Here is an 18,790-nt window from a genome sequence, read left to right as displayed (position 1 = left end):
GTGATAAGAAAATGCTTGAACTCTTTCTCATTTAAGCAACAAGAACGTCCTTATTAGGAGTTTATGCCTTTTTTTTTTTCATAGAGTTGATCACCTGAGTTTCTAGGACTTCTTACAGTAAATATTTTGTTTATATTTCCTTTCTATCCACCTAACACTAGCCTGTGGTTGCCTCCTAGATCCTGGGAAGTTCTCTATGGTTAAATGCTGCTTTTAATTTCTGTATCCACACAGAGCCTCTTTGTTGGTCTCTCCAAGATAGTATTTTCTTCCTCTAGTGTATTATTACAGTTCCTTTTGGCTTTTGTTTTTTCCCAATGAAATAAATGTGAATGTACAATGCATCCCTAGTTATAAAATGCTGGATTGAGATTCCTCTCCTTGACATTTATGATAATCTATTAGGGACTTATGTGTGAATTTTCACTCCTATTACAAAGGCACTGGTCTGCTTTATGACAGAGAGCCTAATATTTCTCCATTGTATCAATCCACCCAGCTTTGAATCTGCAAATATCCTTTTGGGTACTGCAACACAATCCAGTCCTTGCAGAAGACAATACAACATGTGAGTTTTAACATTACCTTTAGCCTAGATTGCTATAGGTGGGTGACACTGAACTCCTGACCCTCCCCGTCATAGATCCACTTGATATTTTCAAACTTAAAATCATTTAAGACTAGAAAAAACTCTACACCCATTCTGTACTGAGGTTTCTGGGGATTTTTCACCTATGTTCGGCAGCTTATCAATAATCACAGGCTTCTCCATTCCTTCGCCAATCAGAGAGGAGAAAACCATCATACAACAGACTTAACGACAAAGGAGTCTCTGGTCAATCACTGCAAACTGACATAACCAGAAAGGTTCTTGCCATCTCCCCTCATCCAAGCTCTGGCCTACTAGCTGTCCTTGAGCAGACAAAAAAGTCCATATGATTTCTGAAACGATATGTGCCATCATACTCCGAGCCACAGAATTCATGACTATAATATCTCAGTCAGAATAAGGGGGAAAAGAGCAGTGAGTCTTCTCAAACAGCTGAACCTAGCACTGAAGCTGGGTTCTACAGAAGCCCAAGCCAGTATATGAACGCCTCAAGGGAACACCTGATGGAAAATGTGGGTATAATGGATTTTTTAGCAGTAGTTTTGACTTCTTCAAGTTAAAATCCTGTGAATCCTTGGAAAGTGAGAGCAAAGGTTAAGAGAAATTAATTGTCTAAAGGCACTTAAGTCCCTTGTCTGTTTATCCACATCAGTGAGAGTTGAATGTCTGCTTTCTCATTGTCAAGTCTCAGTGCCTCAGTTTCTCTTCAATAATATTGTTTGTGTTTTCTTGACGGGCAAAGCCCTAGCATCCCTAGCCTAGATAGGCTAGCCTTAGGGCTACATGACTTTGGCCATTAGCACTGAAATCAAATGCACAGTTGGCTTTTCCAGCTCCTGAAGAATTTTCTCTAATGTTTGAGTTCTTGTTGTTGTTGGCTGGATCCTATTTAAGTCATTGTATGTCCCTTTCCAGTTCTTGCATTCTTTTTCTTAGGAGTTGCTCAGTTTAGTTTCTCACTATGTCATTTTCAGCAACTATATGGCAACCCCAGGAATAAAGGAGTCATACAGGTCCATCGTACCTGCTTATCCTAAGCCACACCCGTAGCTCCTTTTTCTGATTTTTTTATTCTGTTGAATTCCAAGAGCTCTTTATATATTTTAGACATGTCTTTCATCAGTTATGTGGTTTACATTTTTTCCCAGTCTGTAGCCTGTCTTTCATTATCCAGAGAGCACAAGTTGTTAATTTTGATGAGGTCCAATGTATCAATTTTTTTCTTTTCATGGATCATGCTTTTGGTGTCAGGTCTAAGAACTTTTCACCTGGCCTTCAGTGCGGAATGACACCTCCAAAATGTTATAATTTTACATTTGTATCTGTAATTCATTTTACATTTGTTTTGTATAAGGTATGAGATTTAGGCCAAGGTTCAGTTGTTTTACTATGGATGTCTAACTGCTCCAGGACCATTTGTTAAAAAGGCTATTCCTCCTCCATTGATATACTTTTACACCTTTATCAAAAAATAGATGGGTATATTGGTTTGGGTCTATTTCTGGGCTCTGTATTCTATTGTATTGATCTATGCGTCCATCCCTCAGCAAACACTATACTGTGTTCATTATAGTGGCTATATGGTAAGCCTTAATACCAAGTAGGGTGATTCTTTTCACTTTATTCTTCTACTCTGGTTTTGTTATTAGGGTAATACTGGATTCATGAAATGAGATATAAAATGCCCCATCCTCTTGGATTTTGTGGTAGAGATTGTAAATTGGCTTTTTATTTTTTATTTAAATTTTAGTTAACCCACAGAGCAATATTGGTTTCAGGAGAATTTAGTGACTCGTCACTCACATACAACATCCAGCGCTGATCACAACAAGTACCCTCCTTAGTACCCATCACTCATCTAGCCCATCCCTCACCTACTTCCCTCTATCAACTCATAGTTAATTCTCTAGCATTAAGAATCTTCTGTGGTTTGTTTCCCTCTCTTCTCTTCCCCCCATTTCCCACATGTTCATCTGTTTTGGTTCTTAAATTCCACATATGAGTGGAATCATATGGTACTTGACTTTCTGATGGACTCATTTCACTTAGCATAATACATCCTAGCTCCATCCACATCGTTGCAAATGGCAAGATTTCATCTTTTTTATGTCAGAGGACCATTCCATTGTATATATACACCACATCTTCTTTATCCATTCATCAGTCGATAGACATTTGGGCTCTCTGCATAGTTTGGCTATTGCTGATAATGCTGTAAACATTGGGTGCATCTACACTTTTGAATCTACAGTTTTGCATCCTTTGGGCAAACACCTAACAGTGCAATTGCTGAATCATAGGGTAGTTCTATTTTTGGTTTTGTGAGGAACCTCCATACTGTTCTCGAGAGTGGCTGCACCGGTTTGCATTCCCACCAACAGTGCAAAAGGATTTCCCTTTCTCTGCATCCTTGCCAACATCAGTTGTTTCTTGTGTCATTAATTTTAGACATTCTGACAGGTGTGAGGTAGTATCTCAATGTGATTTTGATTTGTATTTACCTGATGATGACGGATATTGAGCATCTTTTCATGTGCCTGTTAGCCATCTGGATGTCGTCTTTGGAAAAGTGTCTATTCATGCCTTCTGTCCATTTCTTAACTGGGTTATGTTTTTTGGGTGTTGAGTTTGATAAGTTCTTTATAGATTTTGGATACTAACACTTTATCAGATAAATCATTTGCAAATATCTTCTATTCCATAGACTTTTAGTTTTGTTGGTTATTACCTTCACTGTGCTTAAGTTTGTTTTTTTGATTTTTATCTTGATGAAGTCCCAATGGTTCATGTTTGCTTTTGTTTCCCTTGCCTTCAATTACATGTCTAATAAAAAGTTTCTCTGGTCAAGGTCAAAGAGCTTGCAGCCTGTGTTATCCTCTAGGATTTTGATGGTTTCCTGTCTCACACTTAGGTCTTTCACCCATTGTGAATTTATTTTTGTGTACAGTGTAAGAAAGTTATCCTGTTTCATTCTTCTGTATGTCACCATCCGGTTTTCCTAACAACATTTCTTGAAGAGACTGTCTTTTCTCCATTGGATATTCTTTCCTGCTTTGTTGAAGATTAGTTGGCCATATAGTTGTGGGTCCATTTCTGGGCTTTCTATTCTGCTCCATTGATCTATGTGTCTGTTTTTGTGCTGGTACCATACTGTCTTGAAGACTACGGCTTTGTAATAGAGCTTGAAATCTGGAATCGGGATTCCTCCAGTTTTTCTTTTTCAGGATTGCTTTGACTACTCAGGGTCTTTTGTGGCTGCATACAAATTTTAGGACTGAATGTTCTAGCTAGGAAATAAAATTAATAATAGTGAATTTTTTATTACCAATCATCACAGTCTTGTCATTTGCCTCTGGAAAAAGTAGGTTCTTCATCTGGAGACTAAAACCAAGTCATGTTGAAACATAGTTTCCTTGTATTTCTCTCAGGGAATGGCCATGTGATCAGCTGGCTGATGCTCCGGGAGTAGTGAATAAGAGGGCAGGCAGGTGAGAAAGTAGGGAGCCTAAAGGTCAGGTGCTGGGAAGTCATGGCAGTCCTTAGCAATGTGACTGCCTTTGGAATAGAAACTTGGACTTGGCAAGGTTGGCAAGTTGTTGCTTTCTCACTTAGTCTTATGTACTTCCTGTGTCCTCCCTTAATTCTGAATAAACCCTACTTTTCAAAATGCCATCCTGACTCGGCTAGATTAAGAGAACCAAAGGAATAGGGGTAGGACAGGGGGCATAACCACACTTCTGAAATTTGTAGGATAGTTTTTTTTTTTTAAGATTTTATTTTTAAGTACTCTCTATACCCTGCGTGGGGTGGGGCTCAGCCCCACGGTCAAGAGTCATGCACTCCACCACCTGAGCCGGCCAGGCACCCCTGCATATGATGGCAGTTTTAAAGAATTCTAAGGGTTTTGGTGAAATTCAAGGGGCTGTGAAGGATTCTGTTTCCTTTTAATTAGACAATTATTTGGCAGTCATTTTTGTTGTTTCCATCGCCCAGAAGAGTGCTTGCCACAAGGTAAGGGCTGAGTTCCTGTTTGCCGAAGGACTGAGGCCATTTTCCCCGGGCAGACCAGGCGACACTTCCGTCTCGCCCAGTTAATGGTTCTGCAGTGGAGACAACCTTATGGCAGAAATGAGACAAAGACGTTCCCATGTTTCTGTTGCCGTTGAGCAAGGTTACCCTACTCAGTCCATTAAATATGCCTGCTCTCAGCGCGCACTGGTCTTTTGTCTTTGGGGATATTTTCCAGGCACGTGGGTGTGACTACAGAATCATCAGTAATTGCGTACAACTTTATTTACCAAATATATTCTGTCAGAGAAGGCTCTGGCTGTAGCAACTAGTGACCAGCACCATCCTCCTGCCATGTTCCAGGCAGTAATGACTATAGCACTAAGAGCTGGGTTACTAGTGCACCTTACCCTGCCTCCATCTTTGGACCTGGGTTGATAGGGAGTCTTTGTCTTCTCTTTGGAACTTGAGGTACTTTGATAGGAATTGCATTAAATGTGTAGATTGCTTCGGGTAGTGTAGCCATTTTCACAATGTTGTTCTTCCAACCCTTGAACGTGGAATACTTTTCCATTTCTTTGTATCATCTTCAATTTCTTAAGTGTTCTATGGTTTTTAGAGTATAGATGCTTTACCTCTCTAGCTAGGTTCATTCCTTGATATCTTATCATTTTTGGTGCAATTGCAAATGGGATGGATTCCTTGATTTCTTTTTCTGCTGCTTTGTTATTTGTGTATAGAAAGGCAACAGATTTCTGCACATTGATTTTTATAGCCTGTGACTTTACTGAATTCATGTATCAGTTCTAGCAATTTTTTTTTTTGGTGGAGCCTTTTGGGTTTTCTACATAAAGTATCCTGTCATCTGCAAATAGAAGTTTGACTTCTTCATTGCTGCTGGTGATACACCACATTTTAATAAAAGAAAGGATAAGAACTATATGATCCTCTCAGTGGATGCAGAAAAAGCATTTGACAAAATATAGGTATCCATTCTTGATAAAAACCCTCAACAAAGTAGGATAGATGGGACATACCTCAACATTGTAAAGGCCATATATGAAAGACCCACAGCTAATATCATCCTCAATGGAGAAAAACTGAGAGCCTTTCCCCTAAGGTCAGGAACAAGACAGGGATGTGTACTCTCACCGTTACTATTTAACATAGTACTGGAAGTCAAAGCCTCAGTAATTAGACAACAAGAAATAAAACGCATTCAAATCAGTAAATTGGCTGTTTAAACATTTGGTAGAATTTTCCAGTGAAATCACATGGGCCTGGATATTTTTCCTTCAGGACTTTCTTAAACTACATATTCAATTTCTTTATCAATTATAAGATTAATTACATTGCCTATATAACTTTGGGGGGGTTGTTGTAATTTGTGGTTTCTCAAGGAATTGATCCATTTCTTCTATGTTTTCAAATTTATGAGCATTCAGTCATTAACAGTATTCCCTTATTATCCACTTAGAAATTACAGAATTTGCAGTGATATTCCTATTTAATCACTGATATTGATCCTTGTCTTCTCTAATTTTATCTGTGTCAGTCTTGCGAGAGGCTTACCAATTTTATTAAGAAATAGCTTTTCCCCCATTGATTTTCTTGATTGTATTCTTTTAATTTCATTGATTTCTGCTCTTATCATTATTATTTACTTCCTTCTGCTCACTTTGGGTTTTTCCCTTTTCCTATATCTTTTAGGTAAACACTTGGGTGTGTAATTTGAGATCTTTCCTTATTTCTAATGTTAGCATTTAATGCTAGAATTTTCTCTCTCAGGGGTGCCTGGGAGGCTCAGTTGGCTAAGCGTCTGATTCTAGATCTAGGCTCAGGTCATGATTTCACAGTTCCTAAGTTCAAGTCCCCTGTCGGCTCTGCTCTGACAGCACAGAGCCTGCTTTTGATTCTGTCTCTCCCTGTCTGCCCCTTCCCCCCGTGCATGCTCTCTCTCTCTTAAAACAAATAAATAAATAAGCTTCAAAAAATAGATTTTGTATTCAAAAATAATTCCCTCTCAGTGTGACTTTAGCTACATTCCATAGGTTTTGATTTGTCTTGTTTTCATTTTCATTTGGTTCAATTTTTAAAAATTTCCTTTGAGTCTTATTTGACCCATGGATTATTTAGAAGTGTGCTGTTTAATTTCTAAGTGTTTTCTTTCAAGTTTACAGATTTCTAAATGTTTTTTAAATGTTTATTTATTTTTGAGAGAGAGAGAGAGCGAGCGAGCATGAGCAGGAGAGGGGCAGCGAGAGAGAGGAAGACATAGAATCCGAAGCAGGCTCCAGTCTCTGAGCTGTCACCACAGAGCCCGATGTGGGGCTTGAACCCACAAACTGTGAGCTCATGACCTGAGCTAAAGTTGGATGCTTAACCAACTGAGCCACCCAGGTGCCCCCAGATTTACAGATTTCTAGTTTGATTTCACTATACTCAGAGGACACATTCTGTAGGATATATTTTCATTCTGTTGATGTTTGTTTTATGGCCCAGCATATAGTCTATCTTGGTATATGTCCTGTAGGCACATGAAACAAGTGTGTACTGTGCTATTGTTGAGTGGAGTATATTTACACAAATAAGATCCTGTTGGTCATTGTTTTGTTTAGTCATCCTATTCTTGCTGATTTTGTCTGGTAGTTCTATCAGTTGCTGAGTGTCGGGCATGTGAAGTCCAATATTAACTGTGGCTTGGTCTGTCTCCTTTCAACTATCAGATTTTGCTTTGTGTATTTGGAAGTTCTGTTGTTTGGTTGATATCTATTTAGAGTAGATACATCTTTGTACTTTTATACTTTTATAATCATGTAATGTCTCTCTTTGCCTTTCATAATTTTCTTTGCTCTGATGTTGACTTTATCTGATAATTCAGTCATTCCTGCTCTTTATTTCTGTGGTAAAATACACCTGCCATGAAATTTGCCGTCTTAACCATTTTAAGTGCACTTTTCGGTAATATTAAGCCCATTTATGTAAGCAATCCCAAAACTGTCTGTGTTGCAAAACTGAAACTCTATACCCATTGAACAATAACTCCTCAATGCCCCTCCCATGGTGCCTGACAACCACCATTCTCCTTTCTGTCTCTATGAGTTTAACAACTCTAGGTACGTCGTGTAAATGGAATCGTACAGTATTTGTCTTTTCCTGGCTGGCTTATTTCACTTAGCATAATGCCCTCAAGATTCATAATGCTATAGAACATGTCACAATTTCCTATCATTTTAAGGGCTGAATGATACCCGTGCATGTATGTACCACGTTTTATGTATCCATTCATCCATCAACGGACACTTGGGTTACTCCCACCATTTGCCTACTGTGAACAATGCTCCTATAAACATGGGTGTACAAATAGGTCTTCAACCCTGTTTATAATTCTTTCGTGTATTTATCCAAAAGAATTGCTGGATAACTCAGTAATGCTATCTTTAATTTTTAAAAGTTTTAATTCCTGTATAGTTAACATACAGTGTTATATTTGTCTCAGGGGTACAATATAGCGATTCAACAATTCGATGCATGATTCAGTGCCTTCATCTTAATCCCCTTCATCTATTTCACCCATTCCCCCCCCCCCCACCTCCCCTCTGGCAACCACCAGTGTGTCCTCTATAGTTAAGAATCTGTTTTTTGTTTTGTTTTGTTTCTTAAATTCCTCATGAATGAAATCATATGGCATTTGTCTTTTTCTGACTCACTTATTTCATTTAGCACTATACCCTCTGGATCCATTTATGTTGTTGCAAATGGCAGGATCTTCTCCTTTTATAAGCCCGAGTAGTATTCCATTGTGTACATATACCACACTTTCTTCATCCATTCATCTATCAACGGACACTTGGGTGGCTTCCATATCTTGGCTATTGTGAATAATGCTGCAATGGACATAGGGGTGCATATATATTTTGAAATTAGTGTTTTCATTTTTTTTTTTTATAAATACCCAGATGTGGAACTGCTAGATCATATGGTAGTCCTATTTTTAGTTTTTTGAGGAACCTCCATACCGTTTCCCACAGTGACTGTACCAATTTACATGGCCACCAATAGTGCACGAGGGTTCCTTTTTCTCCACATTATGCCGTACTGAGATTGAGCACTTGGGGTTGCCGAAGAGTTTTACTCAATGATTATGCTCTGTTCTCAGCTTTTTATTGTCCCTGTATATCTGCTCCATACAGAGAGTCTGTCTCTCCATGATTTTGCCAGTTGGAAATGCTGTTGATTGTCATTCATCAATAAGTTAGCAGTATGGTGAGAGTTTTCTGGATTCTAGTCCAACCTGAGTCTTGGGTAGGCCCCATGAGGTTGGTCATCAGAGGCATGTTCTTCAGTGCTTCTGGCCATATTCTCCATGATAGGCAGACTATCTTGTTATGTGTCTTCTGTAGGAGATAGATTCCAACTCATCTCCAAGAGGTAGATGTTTCCCACATATTTGTATCACCTGCAATTAGTCATTTTAATTTTTGGCAGGAAATCATGCCTAGTAATCCTGGGAGTAGGCAAGGTAGCAGGCCTGAATGCACATATAATTGTGTGCTATTACTGGAAACATCAGTCATTATATTCACATTTGGTTTGAAATTGCTGCTTTGGATACTGGTGAATGCACTAGTAATCCAGCTCTTAGTGCTATAGTCATTGCTGCCTGGAACATGGCAGGAGGATGGTGCTGGTCACTAGTTGCTACAGCCAGAGCCTTCTCTGACAGAATATATTTGGTAAATAAAGTTGTACGCAATTACTGATGATTCTGTAGTCACACCCACGTGCCTGGAAAATATCCCCGAAGACAAAAGACCAGTGCACGCTGAGAGCAGGCATATTTAATGGACTGAGTAGGGTAACCTTGCTCAACGGCAACAGAAACATGGGAACGTCTTTGTCTCATTTCTGCCATAAGGTTGTCTCCACTGCAGAACCATTAACTGGGCGAGACGGAAGTGTCGCCTGGTCTGCCCGGGGAAAATGGCCTCAGTCCTTCGGCAAACAGGAACTCAGCCCTTACCTTGTGGCAAACACTCTTCTGGGCGATGGAAACAACAAAAATGACTGCCAAATAATTGTCTAATTAAAAGGAAACAGAATCCTTCACAGCCCCTTGAATTTCACCAAAACCCTTAGAATTCTTTAAAACTGCCATCATATGCAGGGGTGCCTGGCCGGCTCAGGTGGTGGAGTGCATGACTCTTGACCGTGGGGTTGAGCCCCACCCCACGCAGGGTATAGAGAGTACTTAAAAATAAAATCTTAAAAAAAAAAAACTATCCTACCAATTTCAGAAGTGTGGTAATGCCCCTGTCCTACCCCTATTCCTTTGGTTCTCTTAATCTAGCCGAGTCAGGATGGCATTTTGAAAAGTAGGGTTTATTCAGAATTAAGGGAGGACACAGGAAGTACATAAGACTAAGTGAGAAAGCAACAACTTGCCAACCTTGCCAAGTCCAAGTTTCTATTCCAAAGGCAGTCACATTGCTAAGGACTGCAACGACTTCCCAGCACCTGACCTTTAGGCTCCCTACTTTCTCACCTGCCTGCCCTCTTATTCACTACTCCCGGAGCATCAGCCAGCTGATCACATGGCCATTCCCTCAGAGAAATACAAGGAAACCATGTTTCAACATGACTTGGTTTTAGTCTCCAGATGAAGAACCTACTTTTTCCAGAGGCAAATGAGAAGACTGTGATGATTGGTAACAAAAAAAAAAAAATTCACCATTATTAGTTTTATTTCCTTTCAAATTTCCGACAGTATATCTTGTGTTTTTACTGATTCATAGGTAGGTTTTACCAAGTTGTCTATCTTTATTCTTTCAATGTGCCAGTGTTTGGATTTGTTTTCATCTCCATTTTTAATGCAATAGTTCGTGTTGCTAACTTTAATAATTCATTTCTCATGGTTCCTTTTGTTTGTATTTTTAACTTTCTGAATTGCCTCCTCAGTTCATTCATTTTCACTCATTCTTCTTTACTGATGAAACTTCTTTGGACTATGGACTTTCTCATATGTACAGTTTGTCTGCATTTAATAGTACTACTAATATTTATTAAGCGCTTAGTATGTGCCATTTTTGCAAATATCTTGCATACATTTGTTTAATCCTCCCAATAAACTTATTGAGTAGGATACACTGCAGAGGTGTTACGTTTTCTCCTATTTACCTAAAATGACACAAGTAGTAGATGGCAGAGCCAGAATTAGAATTCAGGCAATCTGCGTGCAGATCCGGTCCTGAACCCATCATAATTTTGAAAATATTCGATAGCATTTCCTGTGTTTGCCTCTGCCGATGGAAAATTCTGACTGGGACTTGGTGCCTAATTATGTCATTCTGGCACAAATCAAGATAAGTAGCAATATGCAAACACCCTTGAGTCCTCAGAAACTATCAACATTGGTTATTTGGAAACTCAAAGACTTTCTTTTAAAGTGTGATCACAAGTAACTGTTTTGTGGAAATCTTACACTGAATACAAAATAGTGAATTGTTAAACTAGTTTTAAAACTTTCATTTCTCTTCACTTCTCACTTCGTACTACAAACCCCCAAACCTTTCCTGAATACCCCCAATACATACACTATGTCTTTAGGTAGCTGTAGCCAGCTTCTAGAAACACTTCTGTTCCATAGGCTCTCCCAAATATTTTAAGTGAATATATAAGTGAATTTTCAAAAGCAACGTGTCTGTGATTAGAAGTGGGAAGATATTTTCAGTCTTAAAATGATTTGGACATTTTTCCTGGTGAAATTAACTTCCTAGCAAATCTCCCTCTTGGATAATGAGGAGACTCATGATCCAGATTTACATAGGTCCTATACCTTTCAAAAAGTAACCACTTTCCAAAGAAGCTAAATGAAGATTTTTGTGACCAATGACATCTAAAACATTTCTCTTCTGCAAGTGGAAAAAGATCTACAGTGGAATATACAAATTTGTAATCAGTTCACATGCAATTCGGTTGAATAATCGTAACTCAGCAAACATGAACACTTATCTTTACTTGTGCACGCCAAGATATGGGGAGGTTCGACACTGGTATAATTCGTTCTTTTCACTTAATCCTTATTCTTGTGGGGAGCTTGTATTTGTACACTGCACAGAAATTGTGACTATTTAGCACTTTTTTAGGATGCCACAGCTGAGACCAACTTGTTCTACCATTATTACTACCCAAAAATTATACCTTCTGCACATGTCGTAAAAATAAATGATCTTAAAACTGCACATGATATTGCCTAAAAAATCGCATTTACAAGACTGGGATGTTTTATCTAATTCTCTGAATGGGGAAAACTGGAGACTAACACTCCAACCACTAAAATATGTTATGAAATTTCTTTCCTATCACTTCCTTTGTTTTGTATCGGGAAATCCCTCTGGTACCGTCCAGAAAAATATCTGCCACCCTTGTCTTTACTGTTATAATTTCACTATTTGTCTTATTCTAAGCCAATATTGAACAGAAATTGAAAGCGAGTGTACTCAAAATTCGTCTTTCTACTCATCTTCTTTTTTTAATATCAGAGAGTGGACAGAACTAAAACATCAATCAGTGCTAAGTCAATAACACTTGGAAGGAAATGTTCTGGTTCTTGTTTCCCTAATCATCCTTCTTCCAATTACTTCCTGAACAAAATCCGACTTTGAGGACCATGATGTGACCTTCATTTTGACTCTATCTTGGGTCAAATCATTCAGTATGTCAGCTCCTACTACCTTCAAGAAATCAGTTTTAAAAGGGGCAGTCTAAGCGATTGCCCCTAACCAAGGGCATGGAGACTGTCTCAGCTCAGCCCAGTGGACTTGCTTCTCACAGCCCCACATGGTAAATGATGTATTTGGCCCCGGTCAGCTGCTGCAAATCACTGTTACCCAAACCTGTATGTGTGGTCTGATTCTTTCTGGCATGTAGATGGGCAGACCTCATACTGACGGGCATACCTCACATTTTGAACTGATGGAAGTTTCCTATTCCTCTTAGAGTATTACATTTGAATTTTTGTACTGCATTCTCCGAGGGAATATTATTCAGAACTTATTCTGAGCACTTCTGTGGTACGTTACTCCATAAGTATTCTGTCAGCCAAACAAGGTTCCCTATTTTCAATACAACATCCATTATTCACACTCAAAAAGGCACCGAAGATAAGGCTCAGCATTCTGTATGAATCCTGGCTTCTACTGAGTGCTGGCCTTAAACAATTCTTCTGTACTTTGTGTACATAAGCCTAGCCTTCAACATCCTACCAAGATAGTAAAATATGCACACAATACTTAAAAAAAAACATGATTTTTAACCATGATAGGGATAATTTACTTAGAACAGGGTATTTCTATAGTCTTACACAGCAACCACCAAATTATGTGTTGAAATCGAAGGCAAAATAGTAACTTCACATTGGAAGAATTTAGCAAACACCAACTTAACTCAGTGATTACAGTGAGTATCACCAACAAAGGGAGAAGCAGACATCATGCATCTCCTGAAAGGATACAATGAGAAGAACGCTGCATCGTTTTGGTGTTATTTCTGCTAAAAATGTATTTAACTTGAATCTATCATACGGAAATACAGATCACCCCATATCAAGAGACACCCTATGAGCATCGATAGAGCATTCATCCACGATGAATCACTGGGTGCTACTCCTGAAGCCAAGATACACTATATGCTAACTAACTTGAATTTAAATAAAATACATCAATAAACAAACCGAATCATATGCAACTAAAAAAAAAGACATCCTGTTAGATAAGTGGCCTTTAAGTCTTCAACACTTTCAACGTCATCACATACAAAGAAAGTATCAGGACGTGTTGCGGATCGAAGGAGATTACAGAAACACGACAAACAAAATAAGCTATCTCAGGTGGATTCTGAGTGAGGAAATCTAATTATGAAGGTTCCTATTCGGATATGGTCAAATTTGAACTTGGACTTTGAAAAGAAGTATCAGGAAACTTCTTTTGCAAAGGATCAAATAGTAGGTATTTTTTGACTTGTGGGTCCTATGGTCTCTACCGCAGCTACTTGGCTCTGCTGTAGTGGCTCAAAAACTGAGACAAAATGCAGTTGTGTTCTAGTAAAACTTTATTCACAACAACAAGCAGCAATGGTCCATATTTGACCTGAGGGCTATAGTTTTCAGATCCCTAAATTAGAGAATAGTATTGTATAAGCATGAAATCTCCTGGTTTTGGTAATTTTACTGTGGTTTATTGTTCTAGGATATACCTCCTAAGGTATTTAGGGTAAAGATTCATAATATGTGTGATTTAACTCTGAAATGGGTGAGGGAGTAGGAGAAGTATATTTGACACACACACACACACACACACAAACACGTATGTACCTCTATATGTATATGGGTTATGGAGAGAGAATAAAGAGACATGGAGAAAATGTAATAAAATATTGATGAATCTGGTAAAGAAAAGAAATTCCTAGGACTATACTTGAAAGCTTGCAGAAATGTGAAATTTTATCAACATAGTAAAAAGATGTAAATTTAAAAAATAAACATGTACACCAGATAGATGTTTATTCTGTTGATGGTTTTCTAAACCTACACAGTCAATGTATCATTTTAAGCTGCTCTTCTCTCTCGTTCACAATAGCTATACTTAAATATTTTAAAACTCTCATTTTTAAAATGTCTTCACTCAACAAGCACTCTATCTTTAGCTCTTTATTTTTTTTTTTTTGACTTTGAGAAATGTTCTGAAACATAGCATTGAGATGGCACAGAATGAAATTTGAGGAATCAGAGGATCTGAATTTGAGCTCCAACTAGATTTCTTATTAGCTTCATTTATAGATAAGTCACTTAGCTTCTCATTTTACTCATTTGTAACTATGTCATAGTGTTCTGAGCACTGAGATAATGAATATGACGCTGTAAAATCCCTAAATTGCTATGCATAAGAGCGATTTGCCCTCATTTGTAGTGACTAGATTTTCTAAGCGAAAGAGCAAATGCAAAATATACCATTGCATTTATAAATGTTTTCAAAAGACCAGATGGACTTGCTTTTATGAAACAGAAGTTTGATACAAGATGTCAAACTAGCCTGGGCTCCGTCTCCCAAACCCAACCGAAGAAGAAACAAAGGAAAAGTCAAGATATTGACAGAACGCATTCCCATATTCCATACCTGAAATAGATGCGTGAGAAATCCTTCCAGAGGCATAAAATGTGTTTGGGTCCCAGCATGGGGGGAGGGGTGACTCATTGAAACTGTAATTTCTTCTACATTGTGCTGGAGAGCCCCAAGGCAGAGATGTGATCGAGACGGGCCACGTCAAGCATGGAAATGGAAAGTACCTCCCAGTCACTCTTACAAACCTAGATTTCTACCCACTGTCCCTGCACAAGTCTCAGAGCGCTTGGGACCTTTACAAGACAGAACCCACGCAAAAAAAGGAAACCAGAATACATGTGGGAAAAGCAATGAAGTAAATAAAACAGCACAACTAAAAGAGTGTTCAAGCCTAGACACATGGATCTGTACCTGCCATAATAATGTGGGGCAATCAAAAGACAGAGTCTCCAATATTAAATAAACAAAAATCTCAACAATATCCTGCTTTTAAAAGATGTACTTAAGCCTCCAGGGGACAGGAGTATGTGTGTGCCTCGTATTTGTGCTGTCATCTATTATGATTTTTAAATATCTTTAGACCTTTAGCATCTCCAATACCTATCGCTGTGATTGGTGCCCTGTGTATATTCTTTAAATGTTTGCTTGCTAAGGAGACAGTGCTGCCCGTGGGCTTGGACATAAAGCAGAGCTGTGTTCATATGACAGCACGGCCACTTAGTAAGCAGGGGAATGAGCTGTAGAATGTGTAAGTTATTTAAAAGTTTCAGGCTTACATCCTTATCCAAACCACAGGGATAATGCCACCTTTCCAGTACTGTAAGTAGCCATTACTAAATGAGAAAACATAGGCGTTGTAATTCTGTCCTGCAACAAACGTTTTTTGAGTACGTTCTAATTGTCAAGCCACGTGTCTTTTATGGATATTTAGTAGGAAACACTACCAACGGTTTCGTTTCTCATGGAGCTCAAAGTCTAGAAGGGGATATATGCATTCCAACTATTAAGTCCTTAGGAGTTACTTTAACGCCTGGTATATGAACCAACTTGATTTCCTTTACGAGTTGGTAGCCCATAAGTGGAAAGTACCAGTGAGCTTCATATAAACTTGGCAAGCCTCCCTACCAGTATCTCCAGAAAATGCCTAACACTCCATTCTTCTCCCGCTAGCTCTCCTCTCACCTACTCTGTGTTTATCGAGTCACCTTATCCTGCTGATGACCCTCTCCACAGCCCTTTTGGATTCATGCTTCTGGTCAACTGTTTCGTTCTTAATCTCAGCTTCAATCCTTAATGTCGCTATTCAGATCACCCTTCTCCCATTCCCAGGAGGATAGAGACTGTCCTGTCCCCAAACTACACTCAAACCAATCTTTAGGACCCTTCAAGGTTACAGGGCCTGTAATTTTACGGAAAATACTGACACGAGACAAAAACGTAAGATTCCATTGCTCTTAATCTGATATTGCTCAATGGGTTTTGGTGTCCTCTCCAATCCTTCGTCCCTATTAATCACAATAAACCTGCACTATGAGCCAAGGTCTCAAAGTTGAGAGAAAGTACAGAGGATCTCGTGGATTCCCTCCTGCAGATACTCCAGGCCCTGGCCCCACGTTTTTCTGTCATTACAGTATTTGTACCTCCACTGAAATCTGACGTGATAGCACACTCAGCATTTCTAGTGCATCTATTGAAGAAGCAGCCACTTGAAGACTGTTATTTAAGGGGCACCTGAGTGGCTCAGTCGGTTGTCAGACTTCGCCTCAGGTCATGATCTTGCGGTTGGTGAGTTCGAGCCCCGCATCTGGCTCTCTGCTGTCAGCAGAGAATGACACAATATTATCCAGTGGATTCTGCTTCTTGTTTAGGCTGTGAAAGTCAGAGTTCAGTTTCCATACTTCATTCATCCCAGGCTCTAACCTAATTCTTTCTCCCCTCTTTTTAATTAGAAATACATCCACATAGGAGAACCTACGTGTGCTTTTTTTTTTTTTTTTTTTTTGCATTTCAACAGCATTTAAAATTATTTTCATATTGCGTCTTATCTTAAATCCTTTTAGAATTAGGCACTATGTAATTTGTAAGTAATTTAAATGTCTTAAGCATCATCTGGAAGAGAAGTCATTGCTATACTGAGCCCTCAAGCTAATATGCCCAACCACTCACCAAATCCATCAAATCATGAGCGACAGACCCAGCTTACTCCATAGTCTAAATTGACATTTATTCCCACAAAGAAGTGAGTGGTAAAAAGCACTAAGCTCTTTATAAATCTCAGCATGCAACAAATATACAGGTTCGTCAGCCCATTCTTAAGTACTGACCTTCAAAATACTTCGGGGCCAACTTAGCTCTATATGATGTCAATATGACTATCGAAATGGTGGAAATAAAATTGATAGAAGCAGCAGTTTATTTCAAATGAACCCGCAGTGACCGCCTAAGTCTTGGTTCACACCTGAAATGACTTAGCCTGAGCATTGATAAGGCCTGGCCTAAAACCAGACCCGAAAACTCGAGTCAGGAATGAATGCAAATGCTGCTGAGTTCAGCCTCCAGCCCCCGTTGCTACGTTTGTGGAGATGAGAGGTACTGGGAATTTTAAACAATTGCTAACAGCTCAATTTTGTTTCTCAAAAAGTAATACATAGAGGCCCAATATCTACAACAGGTAAAAGCAAAACTGCCTGAGTTGAAGTACAGAGAAGAGGCCCTGAGGCCTGGCTCTTCTAGGTCCCTTTGGCCACCTCTGTTCTGATGGCTCACTGTTCTCGGTGTATTTGGTACTTCTGAGGAAAAAGAGAATCAATAACAGGTTAACCCATATCTCAGTTAAATAATGCTGCAATAAATACGTAAGTGCATTGTTTGCATTTTATTTCAGTAAATACCCAGTAATGGAATTATGGGACCATACGGTAGTTCTATTTTTCATTTCCTGAGGAATGTCCACACTGCTTTCCACAGTGGCTGCACCTCTCTACATTCCCACCAACAGTGCACAAAGCTTCCTTTTTCTCCACATCCTCGCCAACACTTGTCTTTTTTACTTGAGCCATTGTGACAGGTGAAAGGGGATGTCTCATTGTGGTTTTGATTTGCATTTCCCTGATGATGAGCGATGACGAGCATCTTTTCGTGTGTCTGTTGGCCATCTGGATGTCTTCTTCGGAAAAATGTCTATTCATGTCCTCCCATTTTTTTCATTGTTTTTTTTGGGGGGGGGGCACTGAGGTCTAGAAATTCTTTATATACCTCAGATATTAACCTTTTGTCACATATATATCATTTGCAAATATGTCCTACCACTCAGTAGGTTGCCGTTTTCTTTTGTTGATCATTTCCTTCACTGTGTAAAAGCTTTCTATTTTAATGTAGTCCCAATAATTTACTTTTGCTTTCTGTTTCCTTTGCCTTAGGAGACATATACTGCTATGGCCAGTGTCAGAGAAATTACTGCCTGTGTTCTCTTCTAGAATTTTTTTTTTTATGGTTTCAGGTCTCACATTTAGGTCCTCAATCCAATCGCTTCTCGGCCTTTTGGCTAAGATCAAGTGTAGGTCCTCAATCCATTTTGAGTTTCTTTTTGTATATACTTTTAGAAAGAGGTCCAGTTTTAACCTTTTGCATGTAGCTGTCCGGTTTTTCTAGCACCATTTATTAAAGAGAAATGTTGCCAGGGCACCTGAGGGGTGCAATCTGTTAAAGCACCCAACTTCGGGTAAGGTCTTGATCTCATGGTTGTTGAGTTCGAGCCCCACATCGGGCTCACTACTGTCAGTGCAGAGCCTGCTTTAGATCCTGTCCCCCTCTCTGTATACTCCTCCCCACACGTGCTCTCTTTCAAAAATAAATAAATAAGCAAACAAACAAATAAATAAATAAATCATTTAAAAGATATATAAAGAGACTGTTCCCTATGTTTTTTGCATCATACAGTAGCCAAGATATGGAAGCAACCCAAGTGCTCACTGATAGATGAATGGACAAGGAAGATGTGTGTGTGTATAGTATATATGTTTCAGTTTATATACATATATATATACTAAATATA

The 18,790-nt window shown here is 38.9% G+C and overlaps 2 pseudogenes; one reads left to right on the top strand and one right to left on the bottom strand.

Moving 5' to 3' along the window:
- Positions 1-200: 200 nt before the first annotated feature.
- The window catches only part of LOC102963046, an 89,240-nt pseudogene continuing 70,650 nt past the window's right edge, over positions 201-18,790 (bottom strand).
- On the top strand, positions 18,261-18,466 carry LOC122235644 (annotated as a pseudogene).

Source organism: Panthera tigris, chromosome X, assembly GCF_018350195.1.
Source record: "Panthera tigris isolate Pti1 chromosome X, P.tigris_Pti1_mat1.1, whole genome shotgun sequence".
Taxonomy (NCBI): domain Eukaryota; kingdom Metazoa; phylum Chordata; class Mammalia; order Carnivora; family Felidae; genus Panthera; species Panthera tigris.
The sequence above is the reverse complement of the archived record's forward strand: the minus strand, read 5'-3'. Positions and strand labels throughout refer to the sequence as shown.